At 41.4% G+C, this 20,282-nt stretch overlaps 1 long non-coding RNA gene across 1 annotated transcript; it reads right to left on the bottom strand.

Annotated features, from left to right (window-relative positions):
• Positions 1-9,174: 9,174 nt before the first annotated feature.
• Positions 9,175-13,233, bottom strand: LOC145716895 (uncharacterized). Its single transcript, XR_014139847.1, has 2 exons — positions 12,986-13,233; positions 9,175-11,090 (listed from the first exon to the last, which is right to left on the bottom strand). It is a non-coding gene; the product is annotated as an uncharacterized LOC145716895 (long non-coding RNA).
• Positions 13,234-20,282: the final 7,049 nt, after the last annotated feature.

The raw sequence follows: 20,282 nt of genomic DNA, 5'->3' as shown, positions 1-20,282 counted from the left end.
ACTAGAACCCTCACACACTGGTGCTGGGAATGTATGAAGTCATTAGCAGTTCCTCAAAATGTTAAACACAGAAAATATGGCCTAAAAATTCCACTCCTCGGTATATACCCAAAAGAAATGAAAATATACATCCACCTTAAAAACTTGTACATGAATACTCACAGCAGCATTATTCGCCATAGCCAAAAAGTGAAAACAATCCAAATATTCATCAACTGATGAATGGATAAATTAAATGTGGTATATCTATACTGTGGAATACTGTTTGACCATAAAATAATGAAGTACTGATACTTATTACAACATGGATGAATCATGAAAGAATTATGCTCAAAAAAGAAGCCAGACATAAAAGACAACATATCATATGATTCCATTAATATTAAATGTCCAAAATTGGCATACAGAAAGACAGAAAGTAGATTAGTGATTGCCTAGGGGTTGGGAAGAAGGATTGGGGAGTGACTGCTAATGGGTATGAATTTTCTTTTTAGGGTGATCAAAATGTTCTAAAATTAGATTATGGTGATGGCTGTATAACTCTGTGAATACAATAAAAACCAATGAATTGCACATTTAAATGGGTGCAATTTATAGTATTAGAATTATATCTCAATAAAGCTGTTTAAAAAAACTAAGACTTAGAGAATCTGTCTTAAACTTACACTAACCAGAGTTCCAGGAAAAAGGGGTGGATGTTATATATAAACATAATAATAAAAGGGAATATCCCAATCTTGAGCTCAAAACAAACCCCCTGTTTCCTAAAAGAGATTTATAAGGTGCCCATCACAATGCCCACACCAAGGATCAGGAGATGAAACTCAAGGTTTCCAGAGAGAAGGAAGAAACAAAGTCACCTACAGAGAATAAAAAACAGATTGGCATCAGACTTCCTACTAGCAATATCGAATGCCAGCAGCATAAAAACAGTTAGAAAATGTCTTCAAAGTTCCCAGGAGAAATAATGTAACAATTCTATATTCAGGCAAATCACCAATCAGCTATAAATAAAATGAGAATAAATGCATTTTAAACAGATATAGCACCCAGTACATTTCCTCCCAATATTGCCTTTGTTAGAAGATACTCTAGGGCATGTTACAACAAAATGAGACTAAATCAAGAAAGAACAAGACAGGGGTGCCTGGGTGGTTCAGTCGTTAAGTGTTTGCCTTCGGCTCAGGTCATGATCCCAGGGTCCTGGGATCGAGCCCCACATCGGGCTCCCTGCTCGGCGGGAAGCCTGCTTCTCCCTCTCCCATTCCCCCTGCTTGCGTTCCCTCTCTCGCTGTCTCTCTCTGTCAAATAAATAAATAAAATCTTTAAAAAAAAAAAAAAGAACATGGAATCAAAGAAATAGCGGAGCCAACTTAGGAAAGTAACAGTGTGGATGCACTACAGGACAGCTTGCATCAGACTTAAACAGCAATCAGTTAAGTCTAGAAACAATAGCACAGGAGGCTCCTTTGTAGGGAAAAAACAGACTAGGAATTTAAAACAACATAAAGTATTAATGACTGATGATGGAAAAATCAAGAAAGACAATTAGAAACTCAAGAAAAGCAAAGTTATTCAAGAAAGGAAATGTAATCACAGTGCCCTGTGTGACCACAGAGTCAACAATATTTATAAAATCATTACAGAATAAATATGGCTTATTGATTGTCAATTTTAGAATATATCTGTAAATAAAGCATGGAAGATTCAAACCGGTTACAAAACAAAGAACTAACAATAATATTTACGGCTATAGCACTTACATACTAGCAACTGATCTAAGTACTCACAATATCCACACACAGTAGGTATGGTTATTATTACTATTTCACAGACAAGGAAATTGAGGCACTGAAATGTTAACTCCCTTGCCCAAGGTCAGATAGCTTGTACATCGCAGAACTGGATTCAAATTCAGACAGTCTGGTTTCAGAGTTCATGCTCTTAACTGTTACACTAAGTGCCTTCAGAATACAGATGTTATCAAGCTTGATGATATAAAAGTAAAAGTACAGGTTACACTCCATTCCCCACAGACTTTGAGACAGCCATCAGAAGTTACTCCAAAAGCAGAAAATTTTGAGGGCAGTATTCACAAATGCAAGAAAACTGATTTCTTTGCTTTCTATGATACTAAGTGTGGTGATAAACGGTAGTCACATGCACAGTTCTTAAAAATTATACTGTGTCAGGGGCGCCTGAGTGGCTCAGTCGTTAAGCGTCTGCCTTTGGCTCAGGTCATGATCCCAGGGTCCTGGGATCGAGCCCTGCATCAGGCTCCCTGCTTGGCGGGAAGCCTGCTTCTCCCTCCCCCACTCCCCTGCTTGTGTTCCCTCTCTGGCTGTGTCTCTCTCTGTCAAATAAATAAATAAAAATCTTAAAAAAAAAAAAAATTATACTCTGTCTACTGCTAAAAAAATAAATAAATAAAATTTAAAAAGAAAAAGAGGTCTACTAATATCCTTCTCTTACAGAAGGAATCAAGAGATAGTGGGGTTTTTTGAAAGATTTTATTTATTTATTTGAGAGAGAGCACGAGCAGGTGGGAGGGGCAGAGGAAGAAGCAGGCGTCCCGCTGAGCAGGAAGCCCAAGCCGGGGCTCCATCCCAGGACCCTGGGATCAGGGCCTGAGTCGAAGGCAGACACTTAACTGACTGAGCCACCCAGGCGCCCCAAGAGATAGTGTTTTTAAATGATATGACAGAACAGAAAGGTTTAAGTACATTGTAGAAACTGAAAAGAGAGAACCATGAGAGAAACTAAAAACAGTACAACAATTATGGCAGGGTTGGAATGGGGGAGGAGAGAATGGTAAGTAAGCCATGTCCTAATCTAATATAGCAGAAAGGCAGTTTAGATACATAATCTAGAATTGGTAAGTTAAAAAACAGTAGTAGAAGCATATTATTTAACCATATGGCTAAAAAAACCAACAACAGTAAAAGAAGTAAAAGTGGAAGCTATTACTTGGAAGAGTAAACCTGAATAACAAAATGAAGAGTAGAGAGAATTACTCAAGGGATTATTTTTCATTATGTATCCTTCCAACAATTTGACTTTTTATTTATTTTTTCTAAAGATTTTATTTATTTATTAGAGAGCACAAGTGGGGGATGGGGCGGGGGGGGGGGAGCGGACTCACCCCTGAGCAGGGAGCCTGATACAGGGCTTGATCCCAGGACTCCGAGATCATGACCTGAGCCGAAGGCAGACACTTAACCAACTGAGCCACCCAGGCACCCCACAATTTGATTTTTTAAAGAGTCCTGTAGGAACCACACAGTCAGAAAACAATTAACAAAACAGGATACATACCTATCAATAATTACTTTAAATGCAAAAGGACTAAATGCTTCAATCAAAAGACAAGGGTGACTGAATGGACAAAAAAACAAGACCCATCTAACTGCTGCTTATAAGAGATTTATGTCAGACCTAAAGACACATAAAGACTGAAAGTGAAGGTATGAAAACACACTCACCATGCCAATGAAAATGGAAAAAAAAAGAAAACCCTGGAGTAGCAATATTAAACAGATTTTAAAACAAAGACTGTAGGGGTGGCGCCTGGGTGTCTCAGTTGGTTGAATGCCTGACTCTTGGTTTTGGCTCAGGTCATGATCTTAAGGTCATGAGATCAAGCTCTGTGTGGGGCTTTGTGCTCAGCACTGGGTCTGTTTGAAATTCTCTCCCTCTCCCTCTGCCACTGCCACTGCCACTGCTTGTGCTCTCTCTAATAAATTAATTAATTAAAAAAAAGGACTATAGCAAGAGACAAAGTACTACACAATGACAAAGCGATCAATCAAACAAGATGATATAACAATTATCAATATCTATGCACCCCACAAAGGAGCACCTAATGTATGAAGCAAATATTAACAGACATAAAGGGAGAAACTGATAGCAATACAATAATAGTAGGGACTTTAACACCCCACTCACATCAGTGGATAGATCGTCCAGACAGAAAATCAACAAGGAAGGGTGCCTGGGTGGCTCAGTCAATTAAGCGTCTGCCTTCAGCTCCAGTCATGACCCCAGGGTCCTGAGACTGAGCCCCATGTCGGGCTCCCTGCTCAGTGGGGAGTCTGCTTCTCCCTCTGCCGCTCCCCCTACTCATGTGCTCTCTCTCTCTCTCTCAAATAAATAAATAAAATCTTAAAAAGAAAGAAAGAAAGATCAACAATGAAACAGTGGCTTTGAACAACACATTAGACCAGAAGGACTAAGAGACATACACAGAAAATTCCATCCAAAAACAGCAAAATATACTTCTTTCCAAGTACACATTCTCCAGAATAGATCACATTAGGCCATAAGACAAATATCAATAAATTTAAAAAGACTGAAATCATATCAAACATCTTTTCTAACCACAATGAAACTAGATATCAATTATAAGAAATAATTCTGGAAAAACCACAAATACATGGAAGCTAAACAACATACTATTAAACAAAAGATGGGTCAACCATAAAATCAAAGAGGAAATAAAAAAACACATGAAGACAAATGGAAATGAAAACACAACAGTCCAAAATCTTTGGGATGCAGCAAAAGCAGTTCAAAAAAGGAAGTTTACAGCGATACAGATCTATCACAAGAAACAAAAAAATCTCAAATAAACAACCTAACCTTACAACTAAAGGAAAAAAAAAAAAGAACAAAGCCCAAACGTAGAAAGAGGAAGGAAACAATAAAGATTAGAGCAGAAATAAATAAAATGAAGAGAAAAAACGTAATAGAAAACATCAATGAAACCAAGAGGTGGTTCTTTGAAAAGGTAAACCAAATAGATAAATATTTAGTCAGACTCATCAAGAAAAAAAGAGGGAGGGGCACCTGGGTGGCTCAGATGGTTAGGCGTCTGCCTTCGGCTCAGGTCATGATCCCGGGGTCCTGGGATGGAGCCCCATATCGGGTTCCCTGCTCAGCAGGAGGCCTGCTTCTCCCTCTCCCTCTCCCACTCTCCCTGCTTGTGTTCCCTCTCTTGCTGTGTCTCTCTCTGTCAAATAGGTAAAATCTTTAAAAAAAAAAAAAAAAAGAAGGAGGCTCAAATAAAATCAGAAATAAAGGAGGATAAATAACCAACACCAGGGTGATATAAAGGTTTCATGAAAAATATAAAGAATATCATGAGGGGGCGCCTGGGTGGCTCAGTCGTTAAGCGTCTGCCTTCAGCTCAGGTCATGATCCCAGAGTCCTGGGATCAAGCCCCGCATCGGGCTCCCTGCTCTGCGGGAAGCTTGCTTCTCCCTCTCCCATTCCCCCTGCTTGTGGTCCCTGTCTCACTGTCTCTCTCTCTGTCAAAAAAATAAATGAAATCTTTAAAAGTATATGTATATAAAGGATATTATGAAAAATTATATGCCAACAAATTGGACAACTTGAAAAGAAATGGATAATATTCTAGAAACATACAATCTTCCAAAACTGAATCAGGAAGAAACAGAAAGTTTGAACAGACTTATTACTAGTAAAGAAATTGAATCAGTAATCAAAAAACTCCCAACAAGGGGCGCCTGGGTGGCTCAGTCATAAAGCATCTGCCTTCGGCTCAAGTCATGATCCCAGGGTCCTGTGATCCAGGCCCGCATCGGGCTCTCGTGCTCAGCGGGAAGCCTGCTTCTCCCTCTCCTACTCCCCTTGCTTGTGTTCCCTCTCTTGCTGTCTCTCTCTCAGTCAAATAAATAAATAAAATCTTAAAAAAAAAAAACTCCCAACAAACAAAAGTTCAGGATCAGTCAGCTTCACAGGGGAATTTTACCAAACACTTAAAGAAACACTGGGGCGCCTGGGTGGCTCAGTCAGTTAAGCATCTTACTTTGGCTCAGATCATGATTTCAGGCTCCACACTCAACAGGGAGTGTGCTTGAAGATTCTCTCTCTCTGCACCCCCACTCCTTCTCAAATAAAAAAAAAAATCTTTAAAAAAAAATTAAGCATTAATACCTATTCTTCTCAAACTACTCCAAAAAATAGACGAAGGAAAACTTCCAAATTCATTCTATGAGGCCAGTATCACCCTGGTACCAAAACCAAAGACACCACAAAAAAAGAGAACTACAGGCCAATATCTCTAATGAACATGGATGCAAAAATCCTAACAAAATACTAGCAAACCAAATTCAACAGTACATTAAAAAAATAATTTACCATGATCAAGTGGGATTTATTCCAAGGATGCATGGGTGGTTCAATATTTGCAAATTAATCAATGTGATACATCATATCAACACGAGCAAGGATAAAAACAATATGATTACTTCAGTAGATGCAGAAAAAGCATTTGACAAAGCACATTCATGATAAAATTCCACAAAGTGGGTTTAGAGAGAACATGCTCCAACATAAAGGAGCCACATATGAAAAATCCCACAGCTAACATCATACTCAATGATGAAAAACTGAAAGCTTTTCCTCTAAGATCAGGAACAAGACAAGGATGTCCACTCATTACTTTTATTCAACAGACTGGAAGTCCTACCTGCAGCAATCAGACAAGAAAAAGAAATAAAAGGCATCCAAATTGGAATAACAAGTGTTGGCAAGGATGTGGAGAAAAAGGAACCCTCGTGCACTGTTGGTGGGAATGTAAGTTAGTGCAAACACTGTAGGAAACAGTATGGAGGTAACTCAAAAAATTAAAAATAGAAATACATATGATACCATATAATCCAACTACCCAAAGAAAAGGAAAACACTAATTTGAAAAGATACATGCAGCATTACTTATAACAGCCAAGATATGGAAGCAACCCAAGTGTCCATAGATAGATGAATGGATAAAGAAGAGTAGTGTGTATACACACACACACACACACACACACACACACACAGGAGTATTACTCAGCCATAAAAAAGAATGAGATCTTGCCATTTGTGACAACATGGACAGACCTAGAGGGTATTATGCTATATGAAAAGAGTCAAACAGAAAAAGACAAATATCATATGATTTCACTTACATGTGGAATCTGAAAAATAAGACAAACATTCTTAAATATAGAGAACAAATTAATGGCTGTGGGGAAGGAGAGATGGGGAAAATAGATAATGGAGATCAAGAGGTATACTTACAAACTTCCAGGTATAAAATAAGTCATAGCGATGGAAAGTACTGCATAGGGAATATAGTCAATAATATTGTAATAACAGGAGCACTTGGGTGGCTCAATCAGTTAAGCGTCTGCCTTTGGCTCAGGTCATTATCCCTGGGTCCTGGGATGGAGCCTTGAGTCAGGTTCCCTGCTCAGCGGGGAGTCTGCTTAATCCCACACTCTCTGCCCCTCTCCCCTGCTTGTGCTCTCTCTCGCTTGCTCTCTCTCAAATAAATAAAATAAAATCTTTAAAAAAGTAATATTGTAATGGTAACTACACTTAATTATAGTGAGCACTAATGTATAGAATTGTCAAATCAACATGCTGTATACTTGAAACTAATGTAACATTGTATGTCAATCATACTTCAATAAAAAAGAAATGCCTTTCTTACTCTGATTTTAAAAAAAGAGAATATTTAACACATAATAGTTGTTTTCTTTCTTTAGAACTATATAGAACTAGAAGGAAACTCTGAGATCACCTAGCCGGCCAATCTATTTTACATTTAATATGTATGTATTCTTCAAAGATGTCCATGCCATTTTATGCCATACGCTCTTTTTATGCTCCTCCATCAGGGGTAGGGCCTATGTTCCCTCCACTTAAACCCAGGTGGACCAATGACTATGGTGCAAGTTGTACGTAACCTCGAAGGTGAGACCATAAAAGGCAATACATATTCCTCTAGCTCTCTTTCATGAGGCATGTATCTTGGGAGCCCTGAGCCAATATGTAAGATATCTAGCTACTCTTAAACCAGCACACTAGAGAGGTCATATAGAGAGACAACTGAGAAAGTAAGTGACTGAGAGCGAGAGAGACAGAATGAGAGTGCTGAAGAATCTTTCTAGCCCAGGTGTTAGACTTATCAGTGAGCCTTCAGATTTGTGAGATCCAGTATAGTAGCACTAGTCACATGTAGCTATTTACATTTCAATTAATTAAAACTAAATAAAATTTAAAAATCTATTTTTCAATCACACAAGTCATATTTCAAGTGCTCAATAGCCTCATGTGGCTAGTTTCTACTGCACTGCACAGGGCAGATGTATGTTTCTATCATTGTAGAAAGTTCTACAGAATAGTGCTGCTTCAGATAAGTCCAGCCCTCAGCCTTCAAGCTGCCCTAGTGCTGTGTGGTGCAGAGATGCGTTACCCCACCCACGCTGGCAGAATGCAAATTCATGGGCAAAATCAACGTTGTTTTCAGCCACTGATTTCTGGGGTGGTTACATAGCCATAGTAAGAGGAATACAAGGAAAATAAAGCTCAGAATGTGAAATAATCTGCTGGAATTTTGGAGACCACAAAATCAGTCAAATGGTGGAACTAATCACATTTTCCTTCAATGTCCAATAAGTGTTTGTGAATAAATGAGTAAGAAAATCCCCAATTCTCAAGCCTGCAATATTTTTAGCTTCAAATACTCTGCCACTATGCACCAGAAGTGTTGTCTCTACCACTCCAGAAAAAGATTTGATAATTCCTGCCTCTGAAGGAACAACAGGAATCTGAGAAATGTTAGCATCACTGAATTAATGGTAAAGAAAACAAGTCCTAGCTTCTTTCCAATGAATTTACTAGAGTCACCATTTAACAGGTGAAGCTCACTCAATTTTCAGTTTTTACACTCATAGTAGTCTTTACTTTTTGAAGTATTTTGTATTACATATTTTTAAATTAATTAATTTTTAAAAAGATTTGATTTATTTATTTGAGAGAAAGTGTGCACAAGTGGGGGGAGGGCAGAGGGACAAGCAGACTCCCCGCTGAGTGGGGAACAGGATCCAGTACCCTGAGATCATGACCTGAGCTGAAGGCAGATGCTTAACCAACTGAGCCACCCAGGTGCTCCTACATATTTTTTAATTTAAAAGCAAAAGAAACAAACCAAAAACCTTTGAGGGTATTTATCAATATTAACCAAAAGCTATCTTTTTAAAATACTCCTTTACCAAGCAAGTTATTTTAATAAAATCCAATTTTTAATTATTTGAACTAATGGAAATTATAGATTTGGAGAGTCAAAAATAATGTGGCATTTAAGTGAAATTCTACCTGAACATGAACATAGCAATTGCTGCGATACTTTATTTCTAATAATAATAAAGCTACATTGAAGCAACATGGGAAGGGGCACCACTTCTCCATCAGACCAGAGCACAAAGCTGGACTTCACATACAGACTACAAAGTTTTCTGCCAGCATGAGCCTAAGTAGACATGCTATATCAAGACTTCCATGTATAAAATTAGATGATATTTAAAATTACTGTTAACTCTTTTTAAGATTATTTGGGGGTTTTTTTTGTTTTTGTTTTTCAGTAATCTCTACACCCAATGTGGGGCTCGAACTCACAATCCTGAGATCGTATCATGGTCTTCCAATGGAGCCAGCCAGGCACCCCGTAAATTGCTAATATCTGTGTTTTAGAGTTTTTATCTTTAAAATGTAGATATTAGAATTATGATAAAACAGTATCAGGAATTTGCCTAAAATTAAGACATAGCTGGGGTGGGCAGTGTAGAGGAACAGAGATGAAACATGGGTAGCCTGAGTTAATTGCAGGACTGCCCTTCACTATACTCCTCTCTTTTTCTATTTATGCTTGAAAAAATGTTCACAGTGAAAAAAAATAAAAACAAACCAACCAACAAATTTCTCTATTTCAATGTTTTGGTTTGAAATGCAAAGTAAGGGTAAAGAGAGTATGAGATGGTGGCAAACTACACTCAGACAAAGGTCAGGCTTGCAAGGATATCAACTATTAATGAGAAGGACCAAAATGTCCAAAATGAATACAAAATACCTCAAATCTATAAAAATCATTATCACTTAGAGTACATACACACAACTGCTCCATGTCAGAATTACAGCTGACTCATACCTTACACAGAATTCTAATATGTGTGGTTACCGGATTTCTTAGCCAACAACCAAAAATTAAAAGGGAGGCTAATAAATACAGACACACACAAAAGGCACAAGACTGCAGATGGTCTAACAGGATGAGAAAAAAGAGAACAGCTATATTAACACTAATTAACACAACTTTATGGAGTAATAACCAGTATGGTTAGTGGGAAGGCCACAGGCTTTGGAGTTAAAGACCTCATTCTACAGTCACTTACTAGCTACATGAACCTAACCAAATTACTTAACCTCAATTTTTTATTCAGAAAAATGACAGTGGTAGCTACATCCCTAGGCTTATCCTGATGACTGAAAGAGACATAATTGTCAAGTGTTTTGGAAGCAGATTCTCCACAATCTCAGCCGACAATTTGCCTGCAATCTTGTGAGAGACCCTGAGCCAGAACCACCCAGCTCAACTGCTCCTAGACTCCTAACCCTCAGACACTGCATGACATAAATGTTTACTGCATTAATTGCTACATTTGGGATAACCGTTGCACAGAATAGACAACTATTACTTTATAATAAGGGAACAATTTTTCTATTATTTGACTAGCTAAGTTTTTTTCTAAATATAGTAATTGAGCTTCTTTGGTATATAAACTAGATAATACAAGAAAACCCTTTACTTTATCTGACTGGAGTGCTCATCACTTTGTAATAGCATATTTATGAAACTGGATATTATTTTCAGCACCAAACTTCTTGAATCTGACCTTGGGAATATGCAAGAAAACTACGGGGGCAAAAACCCAGACCAGTGTGTCATGGTTCAGTACCTCAGGAGCTGACTTAATACTCAGGCCTTACACTGTAATACACACACACACACACACACACACACTATATCTGTATATATGCACTCTTTATCTCTTTTACATTTTAATATTAATAAAAGTACACTTAGTCCTACCTGAATGAGGCATTTGCTCACATCACTAGCACAGAGTGCTTTGTTACAACTCAGTGACACAGGGACCCATGTCAGGAATACCAGGATGGCTAGAGTAAGCATAACAACACAGTGTGTCTTCATGTTTCTTCAGAGACAATCAACTCCCAGGAAGCTAAACAAACAAAAAGAAAAAAAAACACCTTTAATTCAAAGGCAAGGGCTAGATTAAGAACACATACAGAAATGAAAAGCAAAACAAGACTCATTGTGTTAAAAGACTTTTGAGTGATCATTTAAAGGACACTCAATGAATGATTAAACAGTCAAAACAAACTACAATTTTTATATAAGTAATGTCTTGTCAGCCAACTTCATATACATATACATACACATATATGATATGTATATAAAAACCATCAGGTTACTGAGGCAAATAACTAGTTTTAATACTGTTCCACTACTATTCAACTTTAGTTTTAGGCCCATTATTCAACTCTAAACTCATATTTAAAACTATTAATATTGTATCATAATTTAAAACATTTAACACATTTTTTTAAAAGATTTTATTTATTTATTTGACAGACAGAGAGCACAAGTAGGCAGAGTGGCAGGCAGAGGGAGAGGGAGAAGCAGGCTCTCCGATGAGCAGCGAGCCGGACGTGGGGCTTGATCCCAGGACCCCAGGATCATGACCTGAGCCTAAGGCAGCCAGCTGCTTAACCGACTGAGCCACCCAGGTGCCCCAATTTAACACATTTAAAAAATGCAAATTATTCTAATGATTATTTATGACCATCTCATTTTATCTCTTAACATAATTAGCCAGAATGAAGCAGCTCAGAGAAAGGAGTTGACAGTCATTCCTTAAATAACCCAGCAAATAACAAAGGGGATAGTAAATTATTAATTGCATTAAGAACTCTTGAGTAATTTATTAAAATGTGAAGATATTCTTTTAATTCTACACCAAAGGTACCATAGATTCTTCAACATTATTAAGAAGATAGTACACTTTGAAAAAAAGAAGGAAAAAAAGACCAGCACAAATCCTGACAGTGGCTAAACCACAGACATGCTTATTAAGTTGTTTTAAAAGATATAACTTCTTGGCGTTAAAACAAACCCTCCCAAAAATATAATCAAGTAAAGTAAATGACTACTGATGTTGAATATATAAAAGGTGAGTTTATAGGGCCTTTATGATTACTGTAAACTTTTATTCTAAGTATTATAAAGTACAATAAAACAAAAGCAATAAGAAGGTGAAAAGAATAAAGGGCTTTGCACCCGGGATGACTCAATTTTCAAAGAGAAAGCCCTGGTGACTGTTACTGAGGCCCATAAACTATTCTTAAAGACCGTTAGTAACCCAATTTTCTAATTTATTTAACACCACATACACAGTCGGATGATTTCTGGTGCATATTCGTGGGGGCCAAAGAAGGTATTTGAAAAGTGATTTTTATCCATAACTAGTTATCCTACACTCACTAAAAATGGGATTTTTTTTTCCATCTCTTCTGATTGTCTTCATACTACTCCCAAAATCTTACTGGAATAAGTATTCAAGTAAATAAGGGCATATATAAAGCAGGTAACAGAATTATTTAAAGGGCCTCCCTTTTTTTTTCTAAGGAGTGAGGAACGATACCACAGCGGAACTGTCTTCCTACGTCGGGACCAGTTTCTCAGGCTCTGGCGACCTGTGTGTGGTCCCAAGGGGGATGGCACTGACAGCAGCCTTTGTGCGCTGCACGGAGCCCCTGCTGCCGGGTGAGGAGGCAGAGGCTACGGCGGCTCTTCACCCTCGGCTCACCGACGCGCCGCTGACCAGCGAGGCAGAGGAGAGGGCCGCTGAGGTGCCGCCGGCCTGCGTGCCCGCGCCCAGCACCCACCGGGCGGCGCCCCCACTCTGTCCTGCGCGTAGGCGGGGCCCAGGCCGCGCGGGAGCTGCTCCGTTTCTCCCGGCCCCGAGAGCCCGCCGCGGCCTCGGCCTCCAGAGGCCGGTGCTCTGGGCCCGGACCCTCCCCGGCCGCAGACCCTGCCCCGCCTGCTCCCGCTCACCGTGCGCCGCGGCGCCGCGAGGCCGCCTGGCCCTCGTTCCCCCGCAGGTCGGCCGAGCTCTGGGCGAGCCGCGGGGCTGTGCGAGGGAGGCAGGCCGCGCCTCCGCGCCGTCCCTCAACGCAGCGCCCGCGAGCCTCGGGCACCTTAAAGAGACAGGCCCGCCGCCACCCTTCCCCCACCCCCACGCAGTTTCCCCTGTCCCTCCGCCCGCCTTCGTTTCCACGCTGCCGCCAGCTCCCGCCAGGAGGCGTCTCTCACTCCCGGGGCGCTCCTGTCAGCGCACGCCCCGGGCCCGCCCTCCCCGCCTGCGGCCCGCCAGGCCCACCGCCCCGCCTCCAGTCTGGTCCCGGCGCGGCCCGCACGAAGGCCCCGCCCCCGACTGGGACCCCGCCCCGCTCACGCACGAAGGCCCCACCCCGCCCTCCGGTCACGCCCAACAGAGGCCACACTCCCGCCCCCAGGGACACCCACTCGGGCACCCACGCGCGCCTTGCCCCCGCCCTTCCCTGCCCCCATCTTGGATTTCTCTGTCGCCTACCTGGGGCTGCGGCTTACTTTCTGTGAGGCCCAGTCTCTGCGCTTGGCCTGTGTTCTTCACGGAGCCGAGAATGCGACGTGCATTAGCTCAGTGACTCCCCACGGCAACCCTGTGAAGCAGCTGTATCTGTCCGTTACGGGGATTCAAGACCTAGTGGTGGAGCAGCCCAGCCCGTTACCCTTGAACTCTTGTTAACTGAGGTCGGAGGCAGGATTTATTTAAACTGCACGTTTCTGGGCTCTGTCTCAGACCTACTGAATAAGGATCTGCTAGGGTAGAGTCTTCGTTCAGCACTTCACTAAAATTTGCTGCGCGCTCAATGAGTGCCTGGCACTGGGCTTAGCACGGGAAATAGAAGAGAGGAGGCGCCGTGGGTGCTGTTCAGGAAGGAGGCCACTGGTCTTCGGAGAGGATGGACAGACGGCTACACAGATGGCTACAGCGCACCACCGCAATCCTCAGTCGGAGAGGGCTCCAGGAGCATGTATGACGCAGCACTCATTTCAGCCGGTACTTTAGAAGAATGAATTGATTCCACCGACAGTAAACATGTAAATAAAGGCATTTGAGATTTATGCTCAGTTCTTTCCCACAACCCTGGGAATTTGCTTTTTAAAAAGATTTCAAAGTGATTAAGTTGGAGCCCATTGAGCTAGACGAGCCACAAGGTACTTTCCCCTTGGAAATGGTGACCTAGTGATAAAGTCTTCAACTAGTAGTCAAAACAGAAAGAATGGAAAGTGTTGATTGGCTGAGGGGGTGGATTACATTAATGATGTTAGTCCATTTTTGTACAGTAAGTGAATAAGTATGCATGTTAAAAATCATCCCTGAAAATTATCTTAAAGACGTAATTAAGAGTGTACACAAATTTAACTTTAAGGATCTTATTCTTTGGCATTACTTACTAATTAAATGAATTGTGATACTCCAGTGCAGTGAACTAAATCAGCTATTAAAACATGATATTGTGGATCAGAGGTTCTCACATTTTTGGTCTCAGGACCCCTTTACACTCTTGAAAAGTACTGAGGACACCAGAGAGGTACTTTTGTGTGTTCTGTCTATCAAAACTTCTTATATTAAAACTGAGAAATGTAATGGGGCATCAGGGTGGCTCAATCAGTAAAGCCTCCCACTCTTGGTTTCAGCTCAGGTCATGATCTCAGGGTGCTAAGATCAAGCCCCAAGTCGGGCTCCATGCTCCTCACTGAGTCTGCGACTGCATGAGATTCTTTCCCTCTTCTTCCCCCTCTACCCCTCCCTCCACTCCTTTCATGCCTGCTCTCTATCTCTTAAATAAATAAAATCTTTTTTAAAAAGAGAAATTTAAGAAATATCTGTTGTTTCACTTAAAAATAATAGACTCTCTTGTATGGTAACATGAACAACATTTTATGAAAAATAAGTACATATTCAAAAACAAAAAAATGGCATTATTTTACATTTGTGCTATTCTGCTTAATGTCAAAGTTAATAAAAGGCAGCTGGATTTTTATGTCTGCTTGTGCATTTATACTGTTGCAATATCGTGTATTATGTAGCCTCTAGGAAACTTGTGACAGGAGAATGAGAAAGGCAAGTAATGTTTTAGAATTTAAATAAAAAGAGTTTGAAGCTCATGAACCCCCTGAAAAGGTCTTGGGACTCCTAGGGTCCCCAAATTACACTTTGAGAATTAGTATTGCAGATGAATATTGTTGGCATGGAGATATTCATGATATATCAACATTTTAAAGTAGTGGATAGGGGTGCCTGGGTGGCTCAGTTGGTTAAGTGTCTGCCTTCAGCTCAGGTCATGATCCCAGGGTCCTGGGGTCAAGTCCCGCATCGGCCTCCCTGCTCAGCGGGGAGCCTGCTTCTCCCTCTCCCTCTGCTTGCTACTATGCCTGCTTGTGTGCTCTCTCTGTCAAATAAATAAATAAAATCTTAGAAAAAAAATAAAGTAGTGTATATATTTTTAGAATGATTAATATTAAAGTAGTGTATACAGTTATTTTCCCAGTGGGGAAAACTACTCTGTCTCCCAAGGGGCCAGCACTTTAGGGGCTGGGGATTCTGTTTTGGAACCCACAGTCCCATTCTCAACCTCTCTCTACTTGGCTGACTCAACTAAATGAGCCGATCTGGTTTTACAGATCTGAATTAAAGTGAGCCACAGCCTATCACCCTCCCGGCCTGCTGTTGTGGGAGGAAAGATCTACTGGGGATGGAAGGCCCATTTGAAGAGAAACCTCCTTTCTCCATCATTCTCTTCCCTTCTAGCCTTCCTATTTGTTCTGTTATGGATCTACCGCAAAGCTATCTAAAGAATGAGGAAAGAAAATGGATTTCTTGTGTGCCTGGGTGGCTCACTGGGTTAATCGTCTTTAAGCATCAGACTCTTGATTTTGCTCAGGTCATGATCTGAGCGGTCATGAGTTTGAGCCCCTCATCCAGCTCTGCCCTCAGCATGGAATCTGCTAAATTTCTCTCTTTCCCTCTCCCTCTGCCCCTCCCTCTGCTCATGCACCCATGTGCGAGAGCTCTCTCTCAATAAATACATACTGAACGTTTGCATCAATAAATAAATTAAAAATATCTTTTAAAAATAGTAATAAATAAATAAATAAATAAATTCATTCCCTTGCCGTTACCTCTGCTATGAATGGTTGTTGATCCACCAGGTAAAAGGAACAGTACTCCTCCGCATGGGAGTGGGGAGTAAGGGGCTGGGGTGGGCGTGCCAAGGGGCTGCAGGAGACCCAGCAGACCACTGGGGAAGCATGCAGACCCCACCTGCTTGGAGAAGATGTTATTTCAGCAGAGATTTGCAAAGGGCTATCAAGGACTATTGAGATATTTACAAAGCATTCTCAAAAGCCCCTAAGGCTTCCCAAAATTCAGTATTTACACGTGGCTCATTATTGCTTACCAAATTAGGTCTAAACTCTGTAACTTATTTATTTAAAATATTTATTAATTTATCTTAATTTACCTTTTGTCCCCTTCTCATCATGGAAGTAATACATGCTTGCTGGGGAAAAAATGTTAAATTATGGAACTTCATAATGAGTGCCCCTTGCCATTTTAGCCCCCAGCGGTTGCTCCTAGTTTTGAGTATATTTCTTCTTTTTGTAGTCACATACACTAACATATGTTTGTGAAAAATGAAATTATGTTAAGAATACTTCACTACAACTTGCTTTTTCCACTTAGCATATCTAGAACATCTTTTCATGCCAGTATATGCAGATCTTTTTTGATGTCACACAAATATTCTCCATAAGCTAAGCTGGTTTATTTTCACACTTTGTATTTTTCCAGTCTTGTATTTCTGTACATTCTTCTTTTTGCTCAGGACAGGATTCTTACTTTTTTTTCTAGCTACATAAATCCTACCCACTCTTGAAAGCCTGTTCAAATATCACCCTATTCAGATATCAAAAATCATCTTCCATGACTCAACACAGTGCCTGGCACATAGTAGGTGAATGAATTGATTAAAGGAATCACTTTCCTGGCTAAAGGCCCCAATAGCCTTTGAGCTCCTAAAGCATTTATTTGCACTGACATTTCACTATTATTGTATATATGTTTTGTTTGCTCAACTAATTTTAGAAGCTTCTTTAGGGCAGGAATCATGTCTTTAATGTCTCATTTTGCTGTGTGCAGGGATTCTCAGGCTCTTGGAAGATCTGCAAAAACTAGGACCAGTGGTCTCACCTGTATTAGCCAAAATGACAACAGTAATGAAGATGTGAAAACAATTAGTGAAAAAGATAAGGATGCACAGAGTCAAGAACTTAATGGTTACTTTAAGAAACAAGGAAAAGCAGGGGCATCTGGGTGGCTCAGTCAGTTAAGCGACTGACTCTAGGTTTTGGCTCAGGTCCTGATCTCATGGGTCATGAGATTCAGCAGGCCCATGACATCAGGGAGTCTACTTGAACTTCTCTCCCTCTGCCCTTCCTCCCACTCCTGCATGTGCCTGCATTCTCTCTCTCTCAAATAAATAAATAAATAAATAAATAAATAAATAAATAAATAAATCTTTAAAAAAGGAAGGAATGAAGGAAGGAAAGAGAGAGAAAGAAAGAAAGAGAGAGAGAGAGAAAGAAAGAAAGAAAGAAAGAAAGAAAAGAAAGAAAAGAACAAGCAAGCAAGCGAGCAGAGATCAGTGGTGCTTGGAATAATCAGAAAGACTTCCTGGAGGCTTATGCTTGGTCTGAAGGGAAGTTCAGACTTGAAGGGGCAGAGAGGGGGATTTGGGGGTGGAGGTGATGAGAGGTGAGTGACCAGAGTGGGGCTGGCTGGGAGGAGGAGTGTCCTAGCAGCAAACCACCCAGGACAGCCTCAGTCCCTCAGTCCTCAGAGCTGCACCACCTTACAAGAGAGGAGCACCAAGTACCTAAGAACTTAATGTTGTCTGTGTGTGTTAAAATTCATGTAAGATAAAATTTATCATTCTAACCACTTAAAAGTATATAATTTGGTGGCATTGAGTATAGTCACAATATTAAGCAACCATCACCACTATCAAATTCCAGGACATTTCTCTCACCTCAAAAGGAAACTCAATACCCATTAAGCAATCACATAACCCCCACCCCACCTTGGCAATCACTAGTCTATTTTCTGTCTCTATGGGTTTGTCTCTTCGGGACATTTCAGATAAATGGAGTCAGACAATATTTGGCCTTTTTATCTGGCTTCTTCACTTAGCGTAACGTTTTCTTTTCTTTTAAAAGATTTTATTTATTTTTTAGAGAGAGAGAGCAAGAGCAGGCGGAATGGCAGAGGAAGAGAGAGAAGCAGATTCTCCACTGAGCAGGGAGCCCAACATGGGGCTCGATCCCAGGACCCCAAGATCATGACCTGAGCAGAAAGCAGATGCTTAACTGACTGAGCCACCCAGGCGCCCCTGAACACTTGCTTTTAATTCCTTTGTGTATATAACTAGGAGTGGAATGGGTCATACGGTAACTCTATGTTCAACTTGTTGAGAAACTGCAACGCTGCCTTTCACAGCAGCTGTGCCATTTCACATTCTCACCAGCAATGTATGAGAGCTCCAATTTCTCCACATCCTTGCCAGCATTCATATTTTCCATAATTTTGATTATAGGCATCCCAGTGGGTGCAAAATGGTGTCTCATTGCAGTGCCTAATTATTTTTTTTCATATGTTTATGGCTTGCTTTTTCCAGGAAGGATTGAAAGAAGCTTAGAAAAATACAAATGATACAGGAATGGTCAAATAACCACATAGGGAATTTGAAAGGAAGGAACATAAGGTCAAGAGAATAACACTGGGCACAGAGTGGCACAAAAATGACTCGTTGTCAGATAGATTCTAAGCATTCTCACAGCAAATGCAAAGAAAGAAAACACAACCCATCACAACATCCACAGTATTTGTAGAATAAAAATGAACTAGAAGTACCGCTTTTCCTAATATTCATTCTTGAGAGAACGTTCTCCCACAGGTTCCCATGAAAAACTGCATTGAATGATTCAACAGAAATATATATTGGACAAATAAGTTGAGGATCTATTGTGTGCCAAGCACTGGGTTAAGCATTGGCTATTGGCTATTTTAAAACTTTATCTCCCAGGGCGGAGCAAGATGGCGGCGGAGTAGGAGACCTGGATTCCGTCTGGTCCCAGGAATTCAGCTGGATAGGGATCAAACCATTCTGAACACCTACGAACTCAACAGGAGATCAAAGAAAAGAATAGCAACAACTCTCTGAACAGAAAAGCGACCACTTTCTGGAAGGTAGGACATGAGGAGAAGTGAATCCGAGGCGATATTTGGGAGGATAGACGGTGGGGGAGGGGCCTCCGTCGGCCGCTTCTGGCAAGTGATAGAGCAGCAGAGCACAAAATCGGAACTTTCAGAAGTCTGCTCCGCTGAGGGACGTTGCTCTGGTGGCTAAGCAGGCGGTGGAACCCTCATGGGACAGTGTGGCCTCAGGACCCTCGGGGTCACAGAAAGACCAGGGGTGCCTGAGTGTAGCAGAGCTCCCAGGTATCGGAGCAGGGAAGCCGGCTGCAGAGGCGGAGCCCAGGCGCGGGCTCTCAGCTCAGGGTGGCCATAAACCGTGATCCGCGGCACAGTCGGGCCACTGCTCCTCCAGCAGGGACCCAACAAGCAGCAGATCCGGGGAGACTCTCCTTCCTCCCCTGGGAGGAGTGGTGCGGGAGTGCACCGCAGGGATCTGCTGGGTTTGGAGACTCCACACGGGGTCGGGTGCCAGAGATAGAAATGCTCGGTCACAGGCCGGGGGGGCACAGAGTGCGGCCGGAGACTGGGGAGACGGGAGTGATTGACTGCTTTTCTCTGGGGGCACACTGAGGAGCAGGGCCCCGAGTTCTCAGCTCCTCCAGGGCGGAGATTGAGAGGTCGCCATTTTCACTCTCCGCCTCCAAAGCTGTATGGAAAGCTTGCAGGGAACAAAAGCTCCTGAGAGCAAACCCGAGCAGATTACTTAGCCCGGACCTGGCAAGGGCGGGGCACTTCCACCTCCGGCAAAGACCTTTGGGAACCACGGCAACAGGCCCCTCCCCCAGAAGATCAGGGAGAACAGTCAGCCAAGACCAAGTTTACCCATCAATGAGAATGGCAGAACTCCAGCGCTAGGGGAATACAGCACAAAGAATTCATGGCCTATTCCCATGATTCTTTAGACTTTCAAAGTTAATTTTTTTTAAGTTTCTTTTTTTGAATTTTTCTTTTTCCCTTTATCAACCAACATCTTATCAATCCCTTTTTTAA

The sequence above is a fragment of the Leptonychotes weddellii genome, chromosome 13 (assembly GCF_054177405.1).
Source record: "Leptonychotes weddellii isolate Sample4059 chromosome 13, ASM5417740v2, whole genome shotgun sequence".
NCBI lineage: Eukaryota > Metazoa > Chordata > Mammalia > Carnivora > Phocidae > Leptonychotes > Leptonychotes weddellii.
The sequence above is the reverse complement of the archived record's forward strand: the minus strand, read 5'-3'. Positions and strand labels throughout refer to the sequence as shown.